General features: G+C 33.2%; 1 long non-coding RNA gene across 1 annotated transcript; it reads right to left on the bottom strand.

Annotated features, from left to right (window-relative positions):
• Nucleotides 1-11,521: 11,521 nt before the first annotated feature.
• Nucleotides 11,522-15,040, bottom strand: LOC128552314 (uncharacterized). Its single transcript, XR_008369040.1, has 3 exons — nt 14,882-15,040; nt 12,402-12,543; nt 11,522-11,640 (listed from the first exon to the last, which is right to left on the bottom strand). It is a non-coding gene; the product is annotated as an uncharacterized LOC128552314 (long non-coding RNA).
• Nucleotides 15,041-24,778: the final 9,738 nt, after the last annotated feature.

A 24,778-nucleotide genomic window follows, 5' to 3' on the forward strand; every position in this document is an offset into this window, starting at 1 on the left:
ACTACAAAAGACCCGGGGACATTTCAATTTCATTTTTCACTTTTCTGCTTCATGATTTCACGATTTCCACTTCATGAATTCACGATTTCACGATTTCCACTTCATAATTCACGAATTCACGATTTCACGAAAATACTTCACGATTTCTTGATTTCACGATTTCATGATTTCACTATTTCTTGATTTCACGATTTCCACTTCATGAATTCACGATTTCACGATTTCTGCTTCCTGAATTCACGATTTCCACTTCTTGAATTCACGATTTCACGATTTCCACTTCATGAATTCACGATTTCACAAAAAAAAATTCACGATTTCTTTTTTTCACGATTCCACTTTATGAATTCACGATTTCACGTTTTTGCTTCCTGAATTCACGATTTCCCACTTCACGAATTCAAAATTTTCACGATTCCACTTCATGAATTCACTTTTTCCCCCACTTCACGAATTCACAATTTCACAATTTCCACTTCATGAATTCACGATTTCACGATTTCCACTTCACATTTCACATTTCTACTTCACAAATTTCCCACGATTTCAAAATTTTCCCATTTCACGATTTCACCTTGTGAAATCGTGAATTCGTGAAGTGGAAATCGTGAAATCGGAATTCGTGAAGTAGAAATCGGAAATCGTGAAGTGGAAATCGTGAATTCAGAAGGGAAATCGTGAAATCGTGAATTCTGAAGGGGAAATCGTGAATCGGGAAAGGGCGAAAATCGTGAACTCGTGAATTCATGAAGGAAATCGTGAAATCAAGAAACGTGAAATCATGATATCGTGAAATCAAAAAATCTTAAGTTTTTTCGTGAAATCGTAAATTTCGTGAAATCGGAATTCAGGGAATGGAAATCGTGAAATCGTAAATTTCATGAAGTGGAAATCGTGAAATCAGAAGCAGAAATCGTGAATTCGTGAATTCTGAAGTGGAAATCGTGAAATCAGGAAGCAGAAATCGTGAAATAATGAAGTTAAAAATGTCACCATGGTTTTTCGTACGCTACAGTTTTCGTATTTTTTTCTCAATAATAGATTTTGATAAAAAGTTTGTATTAAAAGATCATGATATGATGTATTGGAAAAATGAAAAAAAAATACTAGGTCACCACTTGTTTCAATTTAATTTTCCCCTAGATATGTGCTATTTTAACATTTTTCAAAATTTCTATAATCCTAAATATATTCAGTAAAGTACAATAATCAGCACAAATTTAAATATCTAACATTTTTATAACGGAAAACAACATATCTATTTGAAAAAAGCTCAGAGAAATTAAAAAAAAAATTTATTTGTAAAGAAAGGAAATACTGCTCACAGCCCCAAGGCTATTTTGCATATTTTTGTTAATTTTAAGTGGTACTTCTGCATTTATCGATTTCACATACATGATAATAAATTTAATCAAACTCTGCACATACCTTTGGTAATGTCTACCTAACTAAGACGAAAAGAAAATTTATAGGTCAACATATTAGTTTTCGCTTAAATCAAATTACAACGAGTGGGTGGGTGTGGCGGCATTTATGAAACGCGGGTTGGTACGAAATACGCTTTCATTGTTTGAGCAAAGCCCTAGAGATATATCAAATTATCAAACGGCAGATTTCTTTTTAAGGGGATTTTAAGTTGTTTCTGAAGCATTTTGATGTCAAAGAACGATAAATTTCCGCCTTTCCCCAACAAAACTATAGTTTAAATTCGATTACGTATGGTACGTACGATTAAAACACGGGACACATGCAGAGTTGAGCCTGGTATAATGTCCCCGTATAAGTTTCTCCGTCTTTGCGGTATATAAAACAAGCACTTTTGACATGATTTGAAATTTCACAACAAAATATACAGCATTTACACTCTATTCTGAAATAAAAACTATCCCAGTCAAAATATCCAAATAAAAACACCACCACCAACATGAACTTAGTTTGCTACACATCAATACTTCCATTGGAAATTTCCAATGACACTTCATCCACCATCTGGTTGATTTTTAATCTATCTTCCGCACAGAAGGTAATCCTGAAACACACATAAAACAACTGTTAAAGACATCAGAAAGACCAAAATGTACACATATCAATAAAAACATTTGGAATATTACATACAAAGAGGGATAGCGTTAATGGAACTTCAAAATTTCAAAGAACTACTTTCTAGAACAACGACCCAAGTACTTCTTACCGGACACCTAAAATTATCAAATTTTTTAATTTAGCCAAATTTTTCCCATAAAATCTGTAACCCATTGGCGAAAAAGTTACACAAGACATTTCACGCAAAGAAATTTGTCGCCGCAGAACATTTCAAACATTAGACCTACTTTGCGAGAAATGGATCCAAACCGGATATTTGAAGAACAAAGCACCTGTACAAAATTTGCCTTCCGGCGAAAATGTCAATCAGATTTTCATGAATCAACGTGATATCACTATTAATGCTTATAGTAGTTTTAATTGTATCTTTTAACTTATATTTTGAAAAATGATGTATCAAAATGAGTATTACTTTAAATATATGCAAGTTTTAGTAAAAAAGCTATTTTACCCTCTACAATTGCTAAAAATGAAACTGTTAATGACTGAAAGACCAAAAACCCACAAGCAAGACCAATATTATTATATTATACAATTACGGAATAAAAATTCAAACATCACAGACTATAAAATGAAGTATTTCTTCCTAAGCCAACAGGCCGAAACCCAAATGCAAAGCCGATCCGCGCCATCGTGGAACAGCAAGTGCGGAAGTACAAGGAACTCCAACTGAGCCAAACACAGCTCAGGTACCCAAAACTCCAACAGTTACTACATTTTAGTCTACAGTTCTGACTAAGACAGAACTAAGGGCAATGCACCGTAACATTAATTCGCTTACGAAAACTACCTCATTGGCGTGTTACACTGGAATCACACTTCTGCCCGCTCGACTTAAATTGGTCTTTTTATGTAGCTTGCTTACTGTTTACAATTCTAAATTTCCTTCTGACATATGGAATTCATCCCTGCAAATGACAAAAGAATGATGTGAACCGGTTCGCCTTTCTTGAAAACAGCTGATGTTGTTGTATATTCTATGTGTGATCAGGAACACCTATATAAAAAAGTGACATAATAATCACAGATTGACCATCTATCATTTCTTTATCATCTGATATCAACTTTCAGGAACATACAGAAGTCCTTCAGAAAACACTTGCAACTGAAAATTTTACTACATATAGTTACTGAAACATAAAAAATATTAAAATAACTATTACCAAAAACCTCTTCAGACACAGAACAACAAATAATCTGAAATACCATTTAAAAGAATTGAAACACATAATCTTAAAACACATACAGACAAAACATGAATAAAGTCCCAACAGAAAATTCCTATCTAAAGAATAAGTAAATGAATCCGAGCAAAACTGAAATACAAATACCGTCAGTGTTTTCCAGTCCCGGTACCAACAACTACATATAAGAAACTGCACGACGACCCAGAAAATCGGGGGGGGAGCCCGTAATATTTTCTTAGTAACACAGACATGCGTTGTAAACCTGAAAAGCAAATCAAAAGAAAAAAAAAAAAAAAAAATAGACACATCCAGTCAAGCAGAATATATGACCGACGCCTGATCGGCGGAACGAAAAACTCGGAATATTTCTAAACTGGAACAACAAATGAATAAATAAAAAATACACAAACACAACAACAAATAATTTAATCACACTGAAGCAACTCCATTAATTCCCGTGTAATACAACCAATTCCTGTCAGTGTAAATAAAACTTTTAAAACATTAATAATTGCCGACAAATCACTCGCACACCGTAAGCAATGTCCTTCAATGCCAAAATGCCGGTGCACAGGTTTTGACTGAAATGAGAAAAAAATTATTTGGTAATATTTATTATGCTCTCAACGCAAGGGAACACCTCCGAAATTTCTTTATATATATAAGACGCCTCTGACGGGTTTTTAAACATCATGTAAAAACACCGTGACCGGTTCGAGATCCGGCCCCCAAAAGCAATCAGTCTCCCCCGACCCTTTACAAAACCCGAAACCTATTTAAAAACCCCCCCGGTCCAAATGTACAGTTTCCACACAACACATGTTCTCCACGTCACTGGGCACTGTAAAGTTACATATATATACTTATAAATTCTTCGAAAAAGAGACGCATGCGAAAAAAAATTTTTTTTTAAAAAAATTTAAGAAATTTAAATTTTTTTTTTCTTAAAATTAAAGGAAAAACATTTTGTACCAACCCTTTTTTTATAAATTTTTTTTAAAATTCCTCTTTATGTCCCCTTTGCACTATTTTAGAAGACGGGGGAAAATAAAGAGAACCCCAACATTACTCAAATTCAAAGAAAATTCCCAAAAACACGAAATTTTTAAAATTGAATAAATTTAAAAATTTCACAAACCCCCTTGGGAAAACCTTTTGCCCAGATTGTTTTGTTATCATACAGGTTAATTTTTTAAGACTGTAAACCCTAGGGTTGCTAAAAAAAAGATTTTCCACTTTCGAATTTTTGCCTAAAAATCTTAACCAAATTTTTTAAAATTTAGCCAAAATTTTTTCCCATAAAATTTTGAAACTTAGGGTTTTTTGCGAGAAAAGTTAACAAGACTGCACGCAAAGAAAATTTTGCCCCGAGAAAAATTTCAAACTTTTAACCCATTTTGGGGAAAAATTGGCTCGGAAACCGGAATTTGAAGAAAAAAGGCACATTAAAAAATTTGCCTCCTTCGAAAATTTCAATCGATTTCATGAAATCAACTGATATCACTAGTTAATGCTTATAGATGTTTTAGTAATTTTAAGCTTTTTTTTTGAAAAATGGACAAAATAAATTTTTACTTAAAAAAAAATTGAAATTTTTAGTAAAAAATGCATAATTTCCCCACTACAATTGCAAAAAAAAATTTTTAAATGATTAAAAACCCAAAACCCACAAGCAAAACCAAATATGTTATTATTTTTATGAAAATTACGGGAATTAAAACGATCATACTCACAGCCACTTAAAAAAAATTTATTTCTTGGGCTAAGCCGAACAAGCCTAAAACGCCAAATGCAAACCCAAACCGCGCCATCTTGAAGCAGGCAGTGCGGAAGGTAAAGAAACTCCAACTGGAGCCAGACACAGCTCAGGGTCCCCTAAAACGTCAAGCAGTTACTGACATTTTGGCTACAGTTCGGGACTAAAGACTTAGGACCGAGGGCAATGCCCGGGGGGAAAAAGTAAACGTTTCCCAAAACTACCGTAATTCTGCGGTGTACACGGGGAATACAGCTTTCCCCCCCGCCCATTAATGGTTGGCTGGTTTTGGTAGCTGTGAGGGTTGTACGATTCAAAAATTTCCCTTCGGACATATGGAAATTCTCGCCTGAAAATACAAAAGAAAATTGGAACCGGGTCGGCCTTTCTTGAGAAAACACTGAGTGGGGGTTAGTTCAAGTGTGATCGGGAACACCTTAAAAAAAGTGAAAAAATTTTCACAGATTGGTACCATCTACATTTTTTTTCATTTATATAAAATGGTTCGGGAAAATTTTAAAAAGTCGTCATTAAAACACTGCAACGAATAATTTTCACAAATTTTAGTAAAAACAGTGAAAAAAATATAAAAAACTATTACCAGAAACCCTCTTTCAGCACAGACAAAAAAATTTTCTAAATGCACATTTAAAAAATTAAAAACACATAAAGCTATGAAAAAAAAAACATACAGAAAAACATGAAAAAAAAGCCCCCAACGGGAAAAGTCCATCTAAAGAATAAGAAAAAGAATCGACAAAACGAAATACAAATCCCCGTCAATTGTTTTTTCCAGTCGGTACCGGGACAAATACATATTAAGGAAACTGCACGAGGCCGACCCGGGAAAATCACCCCTTTAAAAATTTTCTTAGTAACACAGCCCTCGTTAAAAACCCCTGAAAAAAAATCAAAATAAAAGATCCCACAAGGCAAATGATAAAAGAGGGCCTGATGCGGGCGAAGCGAAAGCCGGAATTTTTTCAAAACAAAAAAAACAAAGAAAAAAAAAAAATACACAAACAACAACAACAACAACATTTTATCACCTGAACAACCTCCAAAAAATTTCCCTTTTAAACACCAATGTCCTGTCAGGAAAAAAAACTTTTAACTTAATAATGCCGACAAATCCCTGGGGCACAGGGGTAAGCAATGCCCTTAAATGCCAAAATGCCGGGTTTAGCAAAAAGGATTGATAAAAGAAAAATAATTTTTGGAAAATTATTTTAGCGTCCTACGAAAGGAACAACATTCACGCAATTTTTATATCATTAAAACGCCGCTGACGGTTTAAAACACATGTAATAACACCGTGCCCGGGTTTTCAAACCCAGGCCCAAAAGAAATCAGTCTCTCCGACTCCGTTACGAAACCGACAAAGCCTCTTTTATAAACCCATCCGTCCAAAATGTACACTTCCACACTAAACTGTTAAAACCACGGTCTACTGGGCTTTTAGTAAATGTCACAATATTACTTATAATTCTTCAAAAAAGAGACGCTATGCAAATGAAATTTTTTTAAAAAAAATTTAAAAATTTAAATTTTTTTTTTTCAAAAAAATTAAAGTGAAAACATTTTTCTTTTTTTAAACCCTTTTAAAAGCTTCCGTTGTTCAGTGTTTTTGGCATAAGTAGAAGACTCAAACAAGGGGGGAAAACTATTACCAAAATTTTCAAAAAAATTTAAACTACGAATTTTTAAAATTTAAAAAAAAAATTTAAAACACAACCTTGAAAATACCTTTTAACCCACGTTTTGAATTTATTTATAAAAATTACCAGTGTGGGGAAAAAATTTCATGGACGAAACCCCAAAAAAGGGTTTGCTGAGAAAATCCCCCTCTGAATTTGAAAAAAAAAACTTACAAAATTTTAAAATTTTACCAAATTTACCCCCAAAATTTTTTTGTTTAAAATTTAAGGGTTTGCGAGAAATTACACAAGACATTGTCATCGAAAAGAAATTTGTCCGCGGAAAACATTCAAACATTAGACCTATTTGCGGGAAATGGCCGGAACCGGAATTTTGAAGAAAAAGGCCCTTTAAAAAAATTGCCCCCTTCTGAAAATTCAACAGATTTTCAGAAAATCAATGATATCACAGTTAATTTTTTATATATGTTTTATGAAATTTTTAAAGTTTAAATTTTTTTGAAAAATGTGTACAAAAGGGAAATTACTTAAAAATAGAATTTTTAAAGTAAAAAAGCATAATTTACCCCTAAAATTGGGAAAAAAAATAAAAATTTTTAAGATGAAAGCCCAAAAAACCCACAAGAAAAACCCAAAATTTGATTATATTTATACAAAAGGGAAGTAAAACGATCAATACATCACACCCTATTTTAAAAATTATTATTTTTTCGGCTAACCCGAAAAAAAATCCCTAAAACCCCAAAAGCAAAGCCGATCCGCGCCATCTTAAGCAGGCAAGTGGGGAAAGGCAAGAACTCCAACGGGACCCAGACCAGCTCGGGGACCCCGAAATGTAAACATTACAAATTTTTTAGGTACAGTTCTGAAAAAAGACATTAGGCCGGGGGAAATCCCCGGGGGAACAAAAAAGTTCCCCGAAAACTACCGTCATTCTGCGGTTTTTACACGGGGAATAAAGCTTTGCCCGCCGACAAAAAAGGGTTGGTCGGGTTTTATGGATGCTGACTGGTTGACTTTTAAAATTTTTTTCCCTTCTGACATTGGAATTCATCCCCGCAAAAACAAAAGAAAAAATTGTAAACCGGTGTCGGCCTTTTTTGAAAAACAGCTGAGGGTGGGTATGTTCAAAGTGGATCAGAACACAAAAAAAAAAGTGAAAATATTCACAAAAGGTCCCACACATTTCTTATCATTTAAAATAAAAGGTTTTCGGGAAACTTACGGGAAGTCGTCATTAAAACACTGCAACTAAATAATTTTTCTACATAAGTCTGAAACAGTGAAAAAATTTTAAAATAACTTTTACCAGAAACCTTTTTTTCAGCACAGAAACAAATATCTAAATGCCATTAAAAATTTGAAACACAAAATGTAAAAAAACAACAACAAAAAAAAATGAATAAAAGCCCAACGGGAAAAGTCCTTTAAAGAATGAAGTAGAAGAACGGCAAAAAAAAATACAAATCCCGTCAAGTTTGTTTCCAGTCGGTACCAGGACAAATACATATTAAGGAAACTCACGGGGGCCGACCCGGGAAATCACCCCGTTAAATATTTTTTAGTAACAAGACTGCTTTTAAAAACCCTGAAAAGCAAACAGAATAGAAGCACCCCATTCAAGGCAGAATTTATCGAGACGGCGATGCGGGCTGAACTGAAACCCGGGAATATGTTCTAAACGAAAAAACAAAAAATAAAAAAAAAATACCAAACAAAAACCCAACAACAACTTTTTCACATGAACAACCCCCCATGAAAATTCCCCTGTGTAAAACAACCAATGTCCGTCTGAAAGAAAACTTTTATAATAATAATGCCGACAATGCACTCGGCACACCGTTAAGAAAGCCTTTCAATCCCAAAAACCGGTAGCACATTGGATTGACTGAAATGAGAAAAAAATTATTTCGGTATATTATTATGCGCCTCCCAAGGGGAAAACAAAACTTTCACGCAATTTTTTTATATCAATAAAACGCCTGGATGGCTTTAACACAGTGTAAAAACCCCGTGACCGGGGTTTCGAGTTTCCAGGCCCGAACAAGAAATCAGTCTCTCCGATCCTGTTACGAAACCGACTAAGCCTTTTTAAAACCCATCGGTCCAAAAAAGTACAGCTTCCACACATAGACACTTTTCATCCAGGGTTAACGGCACTTGAACTTTTTTTCACAATATAAATTAAAAATTCTTGGAAAAAGCGCTATCGAAATAAAATTTTTTTTTTAAAAAATTTTTAAGGGAAAATTTTTAAATTTATTTTTTTTTTTAAAAAATTTAAAGTGAAAACTTTTGGTCTTCTTTTTATATAGCCTTTTAAAGTTCCTGCTTGTTCATTGTTTTTCACATAGTAAAAGATGAAAAATCAAGAGGAACAATATTAAAAAATTTCAAAAAAAATTCAACTACTGAATTTTAAAATTTGAATAAAATTAAAATTTCACAAAACCTTGGAAATATCCTTTTAGCCACGGGGTTTTTAAAAGTTAAATCAGTTACTAGTGTGGGAAGTTTTCATACAAAAAACCCTATGGTTCCCCGAGATATTCCACTTTTGAATTTTTTTCCATATAAAAATCTTTATCAAAATTTTAATTTAAAGCCAAATTTTCCCATAAAAATCTTGTAAACTGGGTTTTGCAAAAAAAATTTTACACAAGACATTGCATCGAAAAAAAAATTTTGTCCCGCAAAACATTTAAAACTTGCCTACTTGGGGAAAAATGTCGGAAACCGGAATTTTGAAAAAAAAAGGCACATTAAAAATTTGCCCCCTTCTGAAAATTTAAATCAGATTTATGAAATCAACTGTGAATCACTATTTAATGTTATAGTATTTTATGAACTTTAAGCTATTTATTTTGAAAAAAGGTATCAAAATGAATTACTTTAAAAAATGAAATTTTTTAGTAAAAAATGATAATTACCCCCTACAATTGCAAAAAAAAAAATTTTAGATTGAAAGACCAAAACCCAAAGCAAAGCCCAAAATTTTGTTAATTTATGACAATTACGGGAAAAAAAACAGTAAATACATCACACTACAAAAAAATTTCTTCGGTAACCCCGAACAATCCCTAAACGCCAAAGCAAAGCCACCGCGCCATTTTGGAAGCAGGCAAGGCGGAAGGTAAAGAACCCAACTGGAGCCAGACACAGCTGGGCCCCCCTGAAACGCAAGCATTATGACTTTTAGCTACTTCTGCTAAAGAATTAGGACCGGGGGCAATGCACCGGTTGAACATGTAAATCGCTCCCGAAAACTACCGCTTCTGCGTGTTACATGGAATACAGCTTTCCCGCTCGACTAATAGGGGGGTCGGTTTTTTAGGGTAGCGCTGACGGGTTGTACGATTCTAAATTTCCTTCTGACTTTGGAATTAATCGCCTCCCAATGACAAAAGAAAGTTTTGTAAAACCGGTGGGGCCCTTCTTGAGAAACGGGTGTATTTTATATTTCTAGTGGATCAAAAACACCTATAAAAAAAGTGCATAATTTCACAGATTGGTACCATCACATTTTTTTATCTTTCAAACAACTGTTCAGGAACTTACGGGAAGCTGTCTTTAAACACGCAACTGAATAATTTCTACATATATGTTTAGCTGAAACAGTGAAAAGAAAAATTAAAAAACTATTACCAGACAACCTCTTTCAGCACAGACAACAACGATATCTGAAATGCACATTTAAAATTGAAACACATAAAGCTATGAAAAAACAACATACAGAAAAACATGAATAAAAGTCCCAACAGGAAAAGTCCTATCTAAAGAATGAAGTAGAATGAATCGAGCAAAACTGAAATACAAATACCGTCAAGTTGTGTTTCCAGTCGGTACCAGACAAATACATATTAAGGAAACTGCACGAGGCCGACCCAGGAAATCAGCCCCGTTAATATTTTCTTAGTAACACAGACCTGCGTTGTAAACCTGAAAAGCAAATCAGAATAGAAGCATCCCATTCAAGGCAGAAATGTATCTGACGACGGGCCTGATGCGGGCTGAAGCGAAAGCTCGAATATGTTCTAAACAGAAAAAACAAATGAATAAATAAAATAATACACAAACAACAACAACAACAACTATTTTATCACACTGAAGCAACCTCCATGTAATTCCCTGTGTAATACAACCAATGTCCTGTCAGTGTAAAGAAAACTTGTTATACATTAATAATGCCGACAATGCACTCGGCACACCGTAAGCAATGTCCTTCAATGCCAAAATGCCGGAGCACATTGGATTTGACTGAAATGAGAAAAATAATTATTTCGTGTAATATTAGTTAGCGTCTCATACGCAAGGGAACGAACATTCACGCAATTTCTTTATATCATATATGAGACGCCTGCTGACTGGCTTTAACATCAGTGTAATAACACCGTGACCGGTTCGAGATCCAGGCCCGACAAGCAATCAGTCTCTCCGACTCCTGTTACGAACCGACTATAGCCTCATTTATAAACCCATCCTGGTCCAAAATGTACAGCTTCCACACATACGACACTGTTCATCCACGGTCTACTGCGGCACTAGTAACATGTTCACATATATATACTTATAAATTCTCGGAAAAGAGACGCTATGCGAAATGAAATTTTTTTAAAAAAATTTAAGAAATTTAAATTTATATTTTTTTCTTAAAATTAAAGTGAAAAACTATGTGTCTTCTTTTTATATAGCCTTTTTAAAGCTTCCTGCTTGTTCAGTGTCTTTGCACTATAGTAGAAGACTGACAAATCAAGAGGAGACAACTATTACTCAAATTTCAAAGAAAATTCAACTACTGAATTTTTAAATTTGAATAAAATTAAAATTTCACAAACCTTGGAAATATCCTTTTAGCCACTGATTTGTATTGTTATCAGATACTAGTGTGTGAAGTTTCATGACTGTAAACCCTATGGTTGCTGAGATATTCCACTTTCTGAATTTGCCATATAAATCTTATCAAATTTTTAATTTAGCCAAATTTTTCCCATAAAATCTTGTAACTTAGGGTTTTGCGAGAAAAGTTACACAAGACATTGTGCATCGCAAAGAAAATTTTTGTACCCGCAGAAACATTTCACAACATTAGACCTACTTTGGCGGAGAAATTGGCTCGGAAACCGGAATTTTGAAGAAAAAAGGCACATTACAAAATTTGCCTTCCTTCTGAAAATTTCAATCAGATTTTCATGAAATCAACTGTGATATCACTAGTTAATGCTTATAGTATGTTTTATGTAACTTTAAGCTTATTTATTTTGAAAAATGATGTATCAAAATGAAAATTTACTTTAAAAATATGCAATTTTTAGTAAAAAATGCATAATTTACCCACTACAATTGCAGAAAAATGAAACTTTTAATGATTGAAAGACCAAAACCCACAAGCAAAGACCAATATGTGATTATATTTATGACAATTACTGGAAGTAAAACAGATCAATACATCACAGCCTATCTTAAAATGAATTATTTCTTCGGCTAAGCCGAACAATGCCTGAAACGCCAAATGCAAAGCCGATCCGCGCCATCTTTGAAGCAGGCAAGTGCGGAAGGTCAAGAACTCCAACTGGAGCCAGACACAGCTCAGGGTACCCCTGAAACTGTCAAGCAGTTACTGACATTTTAGGCTACAGTTCTGACTAAAGACATTAGGACCTGAGGGCAATGCACCGGTGGAACATGTAAATCGCTTACCGAAAACTAACCGTCATTCTGCGGTGTTACACTGGGAATCACAGCTTCTGCCCGCTCGACTTAATAGGTTGGTCTGGTTTATGGGTAGCTGCTGACTGGTTGTACGATTCTAAATTTCCTTCTGACATATGGAATTCATCGCCTGCAAATGACAAAAAGAAAGATTGTGAACCGTGTCGGCCTTTCTTGAGAAACAGCTGAGTTGTGTGTGTATAGTTCTAAGTGTGATCAGGAACACCTATAGAAAAAAGGTGAACATAATATTCACAGATTGGTACCATCTATCATTTCTTTATCATTCTAATATCAACTGGTTCAGGAACTTTACAGGAAGTCTGTCATTAAAACACTGCAACTGAATAATTTTCTACATATATGTTAGCTGAAACAGTGAAAAGAATATTAAAATAACTATTACCAGACAACCTCTTTCAGCACAGACAACGAAGTATCTGAAATGCACATTTAAAAATTGAAACACATAAATGCTATGAAAAAACAACATACAGAAAAACATGAATAAAAGTCCCAACAGGAAAAGTCCTATCTAAAGAATGAAGTAGAATGAATCGAGCAAAACTGAAATACAAATACCGTCAAGTTGTGTTTCCAGTCGGTACCAGGACAAATACATATTAAGGAAACTGCACGAGGCCGACCCAGGAAATCAGCCCCGTTAAATTTTTTTCTTAGTAACACAGACCTGCGTTGTAAACCTGAAAAGCAAATCAGATAGAAGCATCCCATTCAAGGCAGAATGTATCTGACGACGGCCTGATGCGGGCTGAAGCTGAAAGCTCGGAATATGTTCTAAACGAAAAAACAAATGAATAAATAAAATAATACACAAACAACAACAACAACAACAACTATTTTATCACACTGAAGCAACCTCCATGTAATTCCCTGTGTAATACAACCAATGTCCTGTCAGTGTAAAGAAAACTTGTTATACATTAATAATGCCGACAAATGCACTCGGCACACCGGTAAGCAATGTCCTTCAATGCCAAAATGCCGGTAGCACATTGGATTTGACTGAAATGAGAAAAATAATTATTTCGTGTAATATTAGTTATGCGTCTCATACGCAAGGGAACGAACATTCACGCAATTTTTTTATATCATATATGAGACGCCTGCTGACTGGCTTTAACATCAGTGTAATAACACCGTGACCGGTTCGAGATCCAGGCCCGACAAGCAATCAGTCTCTCCGCCCTCCTGTTACGAAACCGACTATAGCCTCATTTATAAACCCATCCTGTCCAAAATGTACAGCTTCCACACATACGACACTGTTCATCCACGGTCTACTGCGGCACTTTGTAACATGTTCACATATATATACTTATAAATTCTTCGGAAAAGAGACGCTATGCGAAATGGAAATTTTTTTAAAAAAATTTAAGAAATTTAAATTTATATTTTTTTCTTAAAATTAAAGTGAAAAACTATGTGTCTTCTTTTTATATAGCCTTTTTAAAGCTTCCTGCTTGTTCAGTGTCTTTGCACTATAGTAGAAGACTGACAAATCAAGAGGAGACAACTATTACTCAAATTTCAAAGAAAATTCAACTACTGAATTTTTAAAATTTGAATAAAATTAAAATTTCACAAACCTTGGAAATATCCTTTTAGCCACTGATTTGTATTGTTATCAGATACTAGTGTGTGAAGTTTCATGACTGTAAACCCTATGGTTGCTGAGATATTCCACTTTCTGAATTTGCCATATAAATCTTATCAAATTTTTAATTTAGCCAAATTTTTCCCATAAAATCTTGTAACTTAGGGTTTTGCGAGAAAAGTTACACAAGACATTGTCATCGCAAAGAAAATTTTGTCCCGCAGAAACATTTCAAACATTAGACCTACTTTGCGGAGAAATTGGCTCGGAAACCGGAATTTTGAAGAAAAAAGGCACATTACAAAATTTGCCTTCCTTCTGAAAATTTCAATCAGATTTTCATGAAATCAACTGTGATATCACTAGTTAATGCTTATAGTATGTTTTATGTAACTTTAAGCTTATTTATTTTGAAAAATGATGTATCAAAATGAAAATTTACTTTAAAAATATGCAATTTTTAGTAAAAAATGCATAATTTACCCACTACAATTGCAGAAAAAATGAAACTTTTAATGATTGAAAGACCAAAACCCACAAGCAAAGACCAATATGTGATTATATTTATGACAATTACTGGAAGTAAAACAGATCAATACATCACAGCCTATCTTAAAATGAATTATTTCTTCGGCTAAGCCGAACAATGCCTGAAACGCCAAATGCAAAGCCGATCCGCGCCATCTTTGAAGCAGGCAAGTGCGGAAGGTCAAGAACTCCAACTGGAGCCAGACACAGCTCAGGGTACCCCTGAAACTGTCAAGCAGTTACTGACATTTTAGGCTACAGTTCTGACTAAAGACATTAGGACCTGAGGGCAATGCACCGGTGGAACATGTAAATCGCTTACCGAAAACTAACCGTCATTCTGCGGTGTTACACTGGGAATCACAGCTTCTGCCCGCTCGACTTAATAGGTTGGTCTGGTTTATGGGTAGCTGCTGACTGGTTGTACGATTCAAAATTTTCCTTCTGACATATGGAATTCATCGCCTGCAAATGACAAAAGAAAGATTGTGAACCGGTGTCGGCCTTTCTTGAGAAACAGCTGAGTGTGTGTGTATAGTTCTAAGTGTGATCAGGAACACCTATAGAAAAAAGTGACATAATATTCACAGATTGGTACCATCTATCATTTCTTTATCATTCTAATATCAACTGGTTCAGGAACTTTACAGGAAGTCTGTCATTAAAACACTGCAACTAAATAATTTTCTACATATATGTTAGCTGAAACAGTGGAAAAGAATATTAAAATAACTATTACCAGACAACCTCTTTCAGCACAGACAACAAAAGTATCTGAAATGCACATTTAAAAATTGAAACACATAAATGCTATGAAAAAACAACATACAGAAAAACATGAATAAAAGTCCCAACAGGAAAAGTCCTATCTAAAGAATGAAGTAGAATGAATCGAGCAAAACTGAAATACAAATACCGTCAAGTTGTGTTTCCAGTCGGTACCAGGACAAATACATATTAAGGAAACTGCACGAGGCCGACCCAGGAATCAGCCCCGTTAAATATTTCTTAGTAACACAGACCTGCGTTGTAAACCTGAAAAGCAAATCAGAATAGAAGCATCCCATTCAAGGCAGAATGTATCTGACGACGGCCTGAGCGGGCTGAAGCTGAAAGCTCGGAATATTTCTAAACAGAAAAAACAAATGAATAAATAAAATAATACACAAACAACAACAACAACAACTATTTTATCACACTGAAGCAACCTCCATGTAATTCCCTGTGTAATACAACCAATGTCCTGTCAGTGTAAAGAAAACTTGTTATACATTAATAATGCCGACAAATGCACTCGCACACCGGTAAGCATGTCCTTCAATGCCAAAATGCCGTACACATTGATTTGACTGAAAGAGAAAATAATTATTTCGTGTAATATTAGTTATGCGTCTCATACGCAAGGGAACGAACATTCACGCAATTCTTTATATCAATATGAGACGCCTGCTGACTGGCTTTAACATCAGTGTAATAACACCGTGACCGTTCGAGATCCAGGCCCGACAAGCAATCAGCTCTCCGATCCTGTTACGAAACGACTATAGCCTCATTTATAAACCCATCTGTCCAAAATGTACAGCTTCCACACATACGACACTGTTCATCCACGGTCTACTGCGGCACTTTGTAACATGTTCACATATATATACTTATAAATTCTTCGGAAAAGAGACGCTATGCGAAATGGAAATTTTTTTAAAAAAATTTAAGAAATTTAAATTTATATTTTTTTCTTAAAATTAAAGTGAAAAACTATGTGTCTTCTTTTTATATAGCCTTTTTAAAGCTTCCTGCTTGTTCAGTGTCTTTGCACTATAGTAGAAGACTGACAAATCAAGAGGAGACAACTATTACTCAATTTCAAAGAAAATTCAACTACTGAATTTTTAAAATTGAATAAATAAAATTTCACAAACCTTGGAAATATCCTTTTAGCCACTGATTTGTATTGTTATCAGATACTAGTGTGTAAGTTTCATGACTGTAAACCCTATGTTGCTGATATAATATTCCACTTTCGAATTTGCCAATAATAAATCTTATCAAATTTTTAATTTAGCCAAATTTTTCCCAAAATCTGTAACTAGGTTTTTGCGAGAAAGTTACACAAGACATTGTCATCGCAAAGAAATTTTGTCCCGCAGAAACATTTCAAACATTAGACCTACTTTGCGGAGAATTGCTCGGAAACCGGAATTTTTGAAGAAAAAAAGGCACATTACAAAATTGCCTTCCTTCTGAAAATTTCAATCAGATTTTCATGAAATCAACTGTGATATCACTAGTTAAGCTTATAGTATGTTTTATGTAACTTTAACTTATTTATTTTGAAAAATGTGTATCAAAATGAAAATTTACTTTAAAAATATGCAATTTTTAGTAAAAAATGCATAATTAACCCACTACAATTGCAGAAAAAATGAAACTTTTAATGATTGAAAGACCAAAACCCACAAGCAAAGACCAATATGTGATTATATTTATGACAATTACTGGAAGTAAAACAGATCAATACATCACAGCCTACTTAAAATGAATTATTTCTTCGGCTAAGCGAACAATGCTGAAACGCCAAAGCAAAGCCGATCCCGCCATCTTTGAAGCAGGCAAGTGCGAAGGTCAAGAACTCCACTGGAGCCAGACACAGCTCAGGGTACCCCGAAACTGTCAAGCAGTTACTGACATTTTAGGCTACAGTCTGACTAAAGACATAGGACCTGAGGGCAATGCACGTGGAACATGTAAATCGCTTACCGAAAACTACCGTCATTCTGCGGTGTTACACTGGGAATCACAGCTTCTGCCCGCTCGACTTAATAGGTTGGTCTGGTTTAGGGTAGCTGCTGACTGGTTGTACGATTCTAAATTTCCTTCTGACATATGGATCATCGCCTGAAATGACAAAAGAAAAAATTGTGAACCGGTGTCGGCCTTTCTTGAGAAACAGCTGAGTGTGTGTGTATAGTCTAAGTGTGATCAGGAACACCTATAGAAAAAAGTGACATAATATTCACAGATTGGTACCATCTATCATTCTTATCATTCTAATATAACGTTCAGGAACTTTACAGGAAGTCTGTCATTAAAACACTGCAACTGAATAATTTGTACATATGTAGCTGAACAGTGAAAAGAATATTAAAATAACTATTCCAGACAACCTCTTTCAGCACAGACAACGAAGTATCTAAATGCACATTTAAAAATTGAAACACATAAATGCTATGAAAAAACAACAACAGAAAACATGAATAAAAGTCCAACAGGAAAAGTCCTATCTAAAGAATGAAGTAGAATGAATCGAGCAAACTGAAATACAAATACCGTCAAGTTGTGTTCCATCGGTACCAGGACAAATACATTAAGGAAACTGCACGAGGCCGACCCAGGAAATCAGCCCCGTTAAATATTTTCTTAGTAACACAGACTGCGTTGTAAACCTGAAAAGCAATCAGAATAGAAGCATCCCATTCAAGGCAGAATGTATCGACGACGGCCTGATGCGGGCTGAAGCTGAAAGCTCGGAATATGTTCTAAACGAAAAAACAAATGAATAAATAAAATAAACACAAACACACAACAACAACATTTTATCACACTGAAGCAACCTCCATGTAATTCCCTGTGTAATACACCATGTCCTGTCAGTGTAAAGAAAACTTGTTATACATTAATAATGCCGACAAATGCACTCGCACACCGGAAGCATGTCCTTCAATGCCAAAGCGGAGCACATGGATTTGACTGAAATGAGAAAAATAATTATTCGTGTAATATTAGTTATGCGTCTCATACGCAAGGGAACGAACATTCACGCAATTTCTTATATCATATAAAAAAAAAAAAAAAAAAAAAAAAAATTTATCATTTCCACAAATTCAAATTTAAATCTTCGAAAGGCGTCAATGGATTTTTTAAAAATTAAATTTTTATATTTTTTCTTAAATTAAAGGAAAAATTTCTTTATTCTTTTAACCCGCTGAGCTTTACATAGTGGAAAAAAAGGAAACCCTATATCAACAAAGAATCACTCGATTTTAAAAGAAAAAAATTTTTCCCAACCTTAATTCTTTCCAAATTTGATGTTATCAGATACTGGGTTGAATTTCAATTAACCCTATTCGAAACCCTTTTTTGGGAATTTTTAAAAATTAAATTTAATTTAATTTTTCCAAAATTGAACTTGGTTTTTGCAAAGTTCCGCTTGTCTTCCCAAGAAATTTGCCCAGAACCCAAATTACCATTCGGAAAATTTCCAACGAATTTTAAAAAAAATAAAATTTCCCCTTGAAATATCTTTCATGAATTATGTTACATATAGGTATTTTGATTTAACTTTTTATTTAAAATTGATCCAAAATTTTTTAAAATGCATTTTTAAAATTTTTATTTGGAAAATAACTTTATGAGAAAGCCAAACCCCAAACAAGACCATTGGAATTTGAAACGGAATAAAAAAAAACCTTCTTTGAATTTTTCGTCGAAACCTGAACCAATAAGCATGTTTTGACAAGTAATAACTAAAGGAAAGAACCTCAAACCCTGAACTGTAAAATTATGCATTTTGCTAATTCGCCAAACATTAGCCAAAATTTAAGTGAACAGACCTACCAAACAACCGCATTCGGGTGTTATTAATACAGCTTTCCCTCCTAAATGGTCTTTTTCGCATTTTAATTAATTTCTTTCTTGAACCCTGCAATGAAAGAAAAGACCGGGCTTCTTGAACGCAGTGGGAGTCAAGGGTTCAGACCCAGAAAAGTAAATTCCAGGTACATTATCATTTTTACTTCTAAAATTTAACTACAAACGTAAAAACCTCCGAAAATTTCAATATTTTGTAAACGGAAAAATTTAACTTTAAGTTTTAGGGACGGTATTAATTCCTTTAAATGAAAAATGCTAAAAAACAAAAGAAAAAAAAAAGTCCCCGGAAGCTATTGTGTAATAGGAAACTAAAAACATATCAAGTTGTTTCCATCTCACAATACTTGGAAATACAGGGCCCAAAACAGCCCTTAAATTTCTAACAAATGTTGTAAACTGAAAAGAAATAATAACATCCCAAATTTCGACCCGGGGGCTGAATGAATAAATTTAAACAAAAACAAAAAAAAAAAACAAAAAAACCAATTTATAATGAGAATCAGAACCTTAAAAACCAGTTTTCAGTGTAAGAAAATACATATAGACCAAATGCACCGAACACCGTAAATTCTTATCAACCGCCTTGAGAGAAATGAAAATTTTTCAAAATTAGTTAGCGCTATCGCGGACGAAACCGAATTTTTTAAAATATGAATTTCGCAAACACATTAAAAACCCGTACCTTAACCCCGAACACTTCCGTCGTAAGAAACCATACTTTTTATCCCATCCTGCCAAAAAGCTTCCCCATCAATGCCCGTATGGATTTGTAATGAAAATTTACTTTAATTTGAAAAGCCAGCAAGGAAAAAAAATTAAAATTTTTTATTTTTTAAATAAGGGAAAACTGTGCTCTTTTTATAAGCCTTTAAAGCCCGCGTTCAGTCTTCACTTGTAGAACCAAAAAGCCTTTACCAATTCAAAAAAACCCAATTTAAATTTAAAAAAAATTAAAACTTAATTCCTTTAGACTATTTTGAAGACTAGGGGGAAATTAATTTTAAATTTGTTTAATTTTTTCTAATTTAAAAAAATTTCTTTTATTAGCCTTTTAAATCGTTTGGTTTTCAAAAAGACACAAATCAGGAAAATTTTTCCCAGAAAATTCAACATGAATTTAAAATTTAACCTTGAAAAACCTTACAAATTTGTTTTTAAATTTAATTTGTTTCATGAAAGTTTGTTATTTATTTTTTCAAATTATTTTTTAAAATTTATAAAATGAAATTTTTTAAAAACAATTTATAAAAGAAATTTCCCTACTAGAAAATAATTTAATAGACCCAAACCCAAAAGCCAAAGAATTTAGAAAGGAATAACAATTCTCCCTTCTAAAATAATATTTCCTTAAGGAAATGCTAAAGAATGAACGTGCTTTTTAAGAAAGGGGAAGGAAATCAACAGCAAGTAATGAAATTACTTATGAAAGACTTTGATAAAGACAACCTGGGCAGGAATTTTAAATCGTTACAACAACTCACGCTTTAACTTGGAAAAAATCGCCCGCAATAGGTGGTTTGGGAGCGAGGGAGTCAATTCCTCTGACAGACACGCTCAAGCCCAAAGAAGAGTAACGGGGCCGTCTGAAACATGGTGGGATGCAGGGTGTTCAGGAACCTAGAAAATACTATCCGTTGGAATCACATTTTTTCTTAAAAATTGGTCGTTAGGACGCAAAAATCATAAATTTCTCAAAAATTCTGAAATGAAAGAAATTTAACTTTCCCTTTCAAACACAGTTTGTGAATTAAATTAAACAAAACTATGAAAAAACTAAAAACAGATGTCCACAAAATCTATCTAAATAATAAGAATAAAACTAATAAACCGCAATTTTCCAGGTACCGAACAAAAATTAAAAACTACACACCCTCAGCCGAAATTTCTTTCCCAAATTGAAACTGAAAACAATCAGAAAGAAATCCCACAGGAAATTTCAGGGGTGGCAAAACTGGGAAATTGTTTAAAGAAAACAAAAAATAAAAAACCCAAAAAAACCAACAACACCCCCATTATTCCTTTTAAACACCTGCTGTAGGAAAGAAACTTTAACATTAAACACAAATGCACCGGCCGAAAGGTTAACCAATTTAAAATTGATAAAAAAAAAAAACCCAAAATTTTCATAGCAAAGAACCCTTTTTTAAAAAGCCTGCTGAGCTTAATCATAATAACCGACTGATCGGCCCGAAAATGTCCTCCTCCTTCGAACGTTACTATTAAAATTTCAAATTAAGCTTCCCAAACCCACTTTACAAAGGTTTACTTAATATTATAATTTTGGGAGACCATCGAAGAATTTTAAAAAAAATTTAGAAAATTATTTTTTTTTTTGTAAATTTTCCTTTTTTATTACCTTTTTAAGTTCCCGTCATGCGCACTTGTAAATCAATAAAGAAATTTTTTAAAGAAATTCCAAAATTTTAAATTTAAAAATTAAATTTAAATTAATTTTTAATATTGTTTTTATCTTTTAAGTTTCTGCTGTAACCTTTGTAGAAATTTCAATTTGAAATTTACAAATTTAAAATTACCTTTTTTTAAAATCTTAACTGGTTTTAAAACCAAATTGTATCCAAAAATTGTGCAATAAACATTAGACCTTTTTTAAAATGGGGGGGGGGGAAAAAATTACAAATTTTTCCCTAAATTTTAAAGTTTCAGAAAAGTACACAGTTTGCTTAAGATTTTAACTTTAACTATTATTTGAAAAGGGTTTAAAGAAATTTAAAAAAACAATTTAAAAATGCTTTTTTTTAATGAAAAAAACTTATTAAAAAACCCAAAAAATTTGTTATTATGAATTATATAAAACAAAATAATTTTAAAATGAATTTTTTAGCAAACCTAACGCAATAAAGACCCATTTGGGGCCAACAAGAAGACCAATGAAAACATCGGGTAAAATAACTTACGCTTTTAGTTATTCTGCTAAAAAGCCTGACGCACCGTGCCCTAACGTACGAAAAACGTCACTGGGACATGGAACCCAACTTCCCCGTCGACTTTGGGTTTTGGTTTGTTTGGACTGGTGTCGATCTAATTCTTCGGAAATCATCCTGAAAATAAAAATGGAACGTTCGCCTTTAAAGTTGTGTTTGGGGGTTTCAAGTGGTCAAACCCTTGAAAAGTAAAATACAATGGAATTATTTTCTTCTTCCGGTGGGTTTAAGAAGCGTATAAACCTAAGAAATTTCTATATAGATGAACATAAATTTTAAATTTTAAACCCCTTTCAACCAAGGTTAATGCAATTAAATTCACTAATTTATGAAAAAAAAACAAAAAATAATCCAAAATCCTACAAGAAAGGAATGAAAAATGAAACAAATCCTTTTTTCACTACAGAAAATAAAAACAAAAGGCCACAAAAATGCCCGAAATTTTATACACACCCGTTGTCGGAAAATCAATAGAAATCCATCGGAAACGGAACGCCTATCTGAACAACTGGTTTTAACGAAAAAATAAAAATAAAAAACCAAACAAAACAACTTTACCCTGAACAAATTGTTAAACAAAACCTGATAAAAAAATTTACAAAACCACAACATCACCGGAACAATTTCCCATGCAAAATGCGGTAAATTGTTTACTAAAATGAAAATTTTCGGAATAGTTTCTTCATCCAAACGCACAGATTTCTTTAAAATAACCTGTAGTTTGGTAACCCGGGCCAGATCCCAACATAGTCCTGACTCTTACGAAACCGTACCTTTAAATCCTGCCAAAGACGTTCCCCCGCCTTTCCCAACGTCTAGCCATTTTAACCTTCCCTTAAAATTAACTTCAAAAGACTGCGAATGGTTTTAAAAATTAAATTTTATATTTTTCTAAAATAAAGTGAAAAATTTTTTTTAAAAAGTTTAAATTTTTTTCTTTTTATGCCAAAAACAAAATTCTCTTTAAAGAAATTAAATGAAAAGAAAAAAAATTTCCAAATTAAATTTTACACGATTTATTTAATAATTAATTTCACAAACCTTTGGAATATCCTTTCCCTGATTTGTAAATTTTAAATTTTTATTCAATTTTTCCAAAATTTGTAATTTTTTGAAAAATTAAAATTTTTGAAGAAATTTTTCCAAAACTTTAACTTAGTTTTGCGAGAAATTCCAAACGTTTTAGAAAAGGCCATTCAAAATTGCTCTTGAAAATTTCACATTTAGAAAAAATACAAATGCTTTTTTTAAATTAATTTTTTTAAAATGTGTACAAAATGAAATTTATTTAAAAATATATTTTGAAAAAATTTCCATAATTCAAAAATGAATTTAAAAAGCCCCCCCCCAACAAAAAAATTTAATATTAGAAAACCCGAAGAAACATAATAATACACACCTAAAAGAATACCGCTACAAAAACCTGAAGCCGACCGCCTTTGAAAGCAATGCAAGGCAAACCCCATGAGCAGAAGTGGGCCCAAACTGACAGACTACTTTCAATTCGATAAGACATAGGCCCGGGGGAAGCTGGACTGAATGACCGAAACTAACGCTTTCGGAAACCCGGTTTCCGGCCTTGGTCGTTATTTGGTTGGTTTACTGTTTCGATTCTAAATTTCCTTCTGAATATGGAATCATCGCTCAAAAAAAAAAAAGGGGGTTTCTTAAAACCTTGTGTGTTTTTTTAAAACCTATGAAAAAGTACATTTTCAGTTGGTCACTATCATTTTATTTAACTTTAAACAAATTTAAAAACAGCAACGATAATTTTCTACATTTTTAGCTGAAACAGTGAAAAAATATTAAATAACTATACCGACACTCTTTCAGCACAGACAACGATATCTGAAATGCTTTAAAATTAAACAAACATAAAACATGAAAAAACAAAAAAAAAAGTCCAACAGAAAAGTATAAGGAATAAATAAATGATGGCCGAAACAAAAAGGTTGCCAGCGCCAGGAAATCCCTTAAAATTCAACCAAAAAGGGGAAAAAATTTCTAGAACCAACCCTTAACCGAAGTCAAGAACCTTGGGAATATCGAAGCTACGGTGAAAACTGAATATTTAAAAAAAAAAAAAAAAAAAAAAAACAAACTATTATCCCGAACACCATGTTCCCGTGTAAAAACTGTTTCATTAAAAACGAAATTATAGCGACAATGACCCCCAAAACCCTGCCTTAGCAAATGGAAATTATTTGTGAAAAAAAATATAGGGAAATTAGTTTTCTTATCCAAAAACCGCACTTTAATCATAATAAGTCGAGGCAACATCAGGTTCCTCCGTTCGAACGGCCCCCAATTACCCCTCTTCAAAGTAACCCTTTAAACCATCGCAAATTCTCCACCGCCCTGTACAGGCACTACTTTAAATTTCAATAAATCATAAATTTAAAAAAGATAAATAATTTTTAAAATTAAATTAAATTTATTTTTTTAAATAATGAAAACTTGCTTTTTTTTGCCTTTAAAGCCTGCTTTAGGTTTCATATAAACCAAATCAAGAACAACTATTTAATTTAAAAATTAATACAATTTTAAATTTTAAATTAAATTACAAACCTTGGAATTTCATGATTGTAACAATTTGGTGAATTTCCTTACCATTTTAATTTTTTCAA

The sequence above is a fragment of the Mercenaria mercenaria genome, unplaced genomic scaffold, assembly GCF_021730395.1.
Source record: "Mercenaria mercenaria strain notata unplaced genomic scaffold, MADL_Memer_1 contig_2277, whole genome shotgun sequence".
Classification (NCBI taxonomy): domain Eukaryota; kingdom Metazoa; phylum Mollusca; class Bivalvia; order Venerida; family Veneridae; genus Mercenaria; species Mercenaria mercenaria.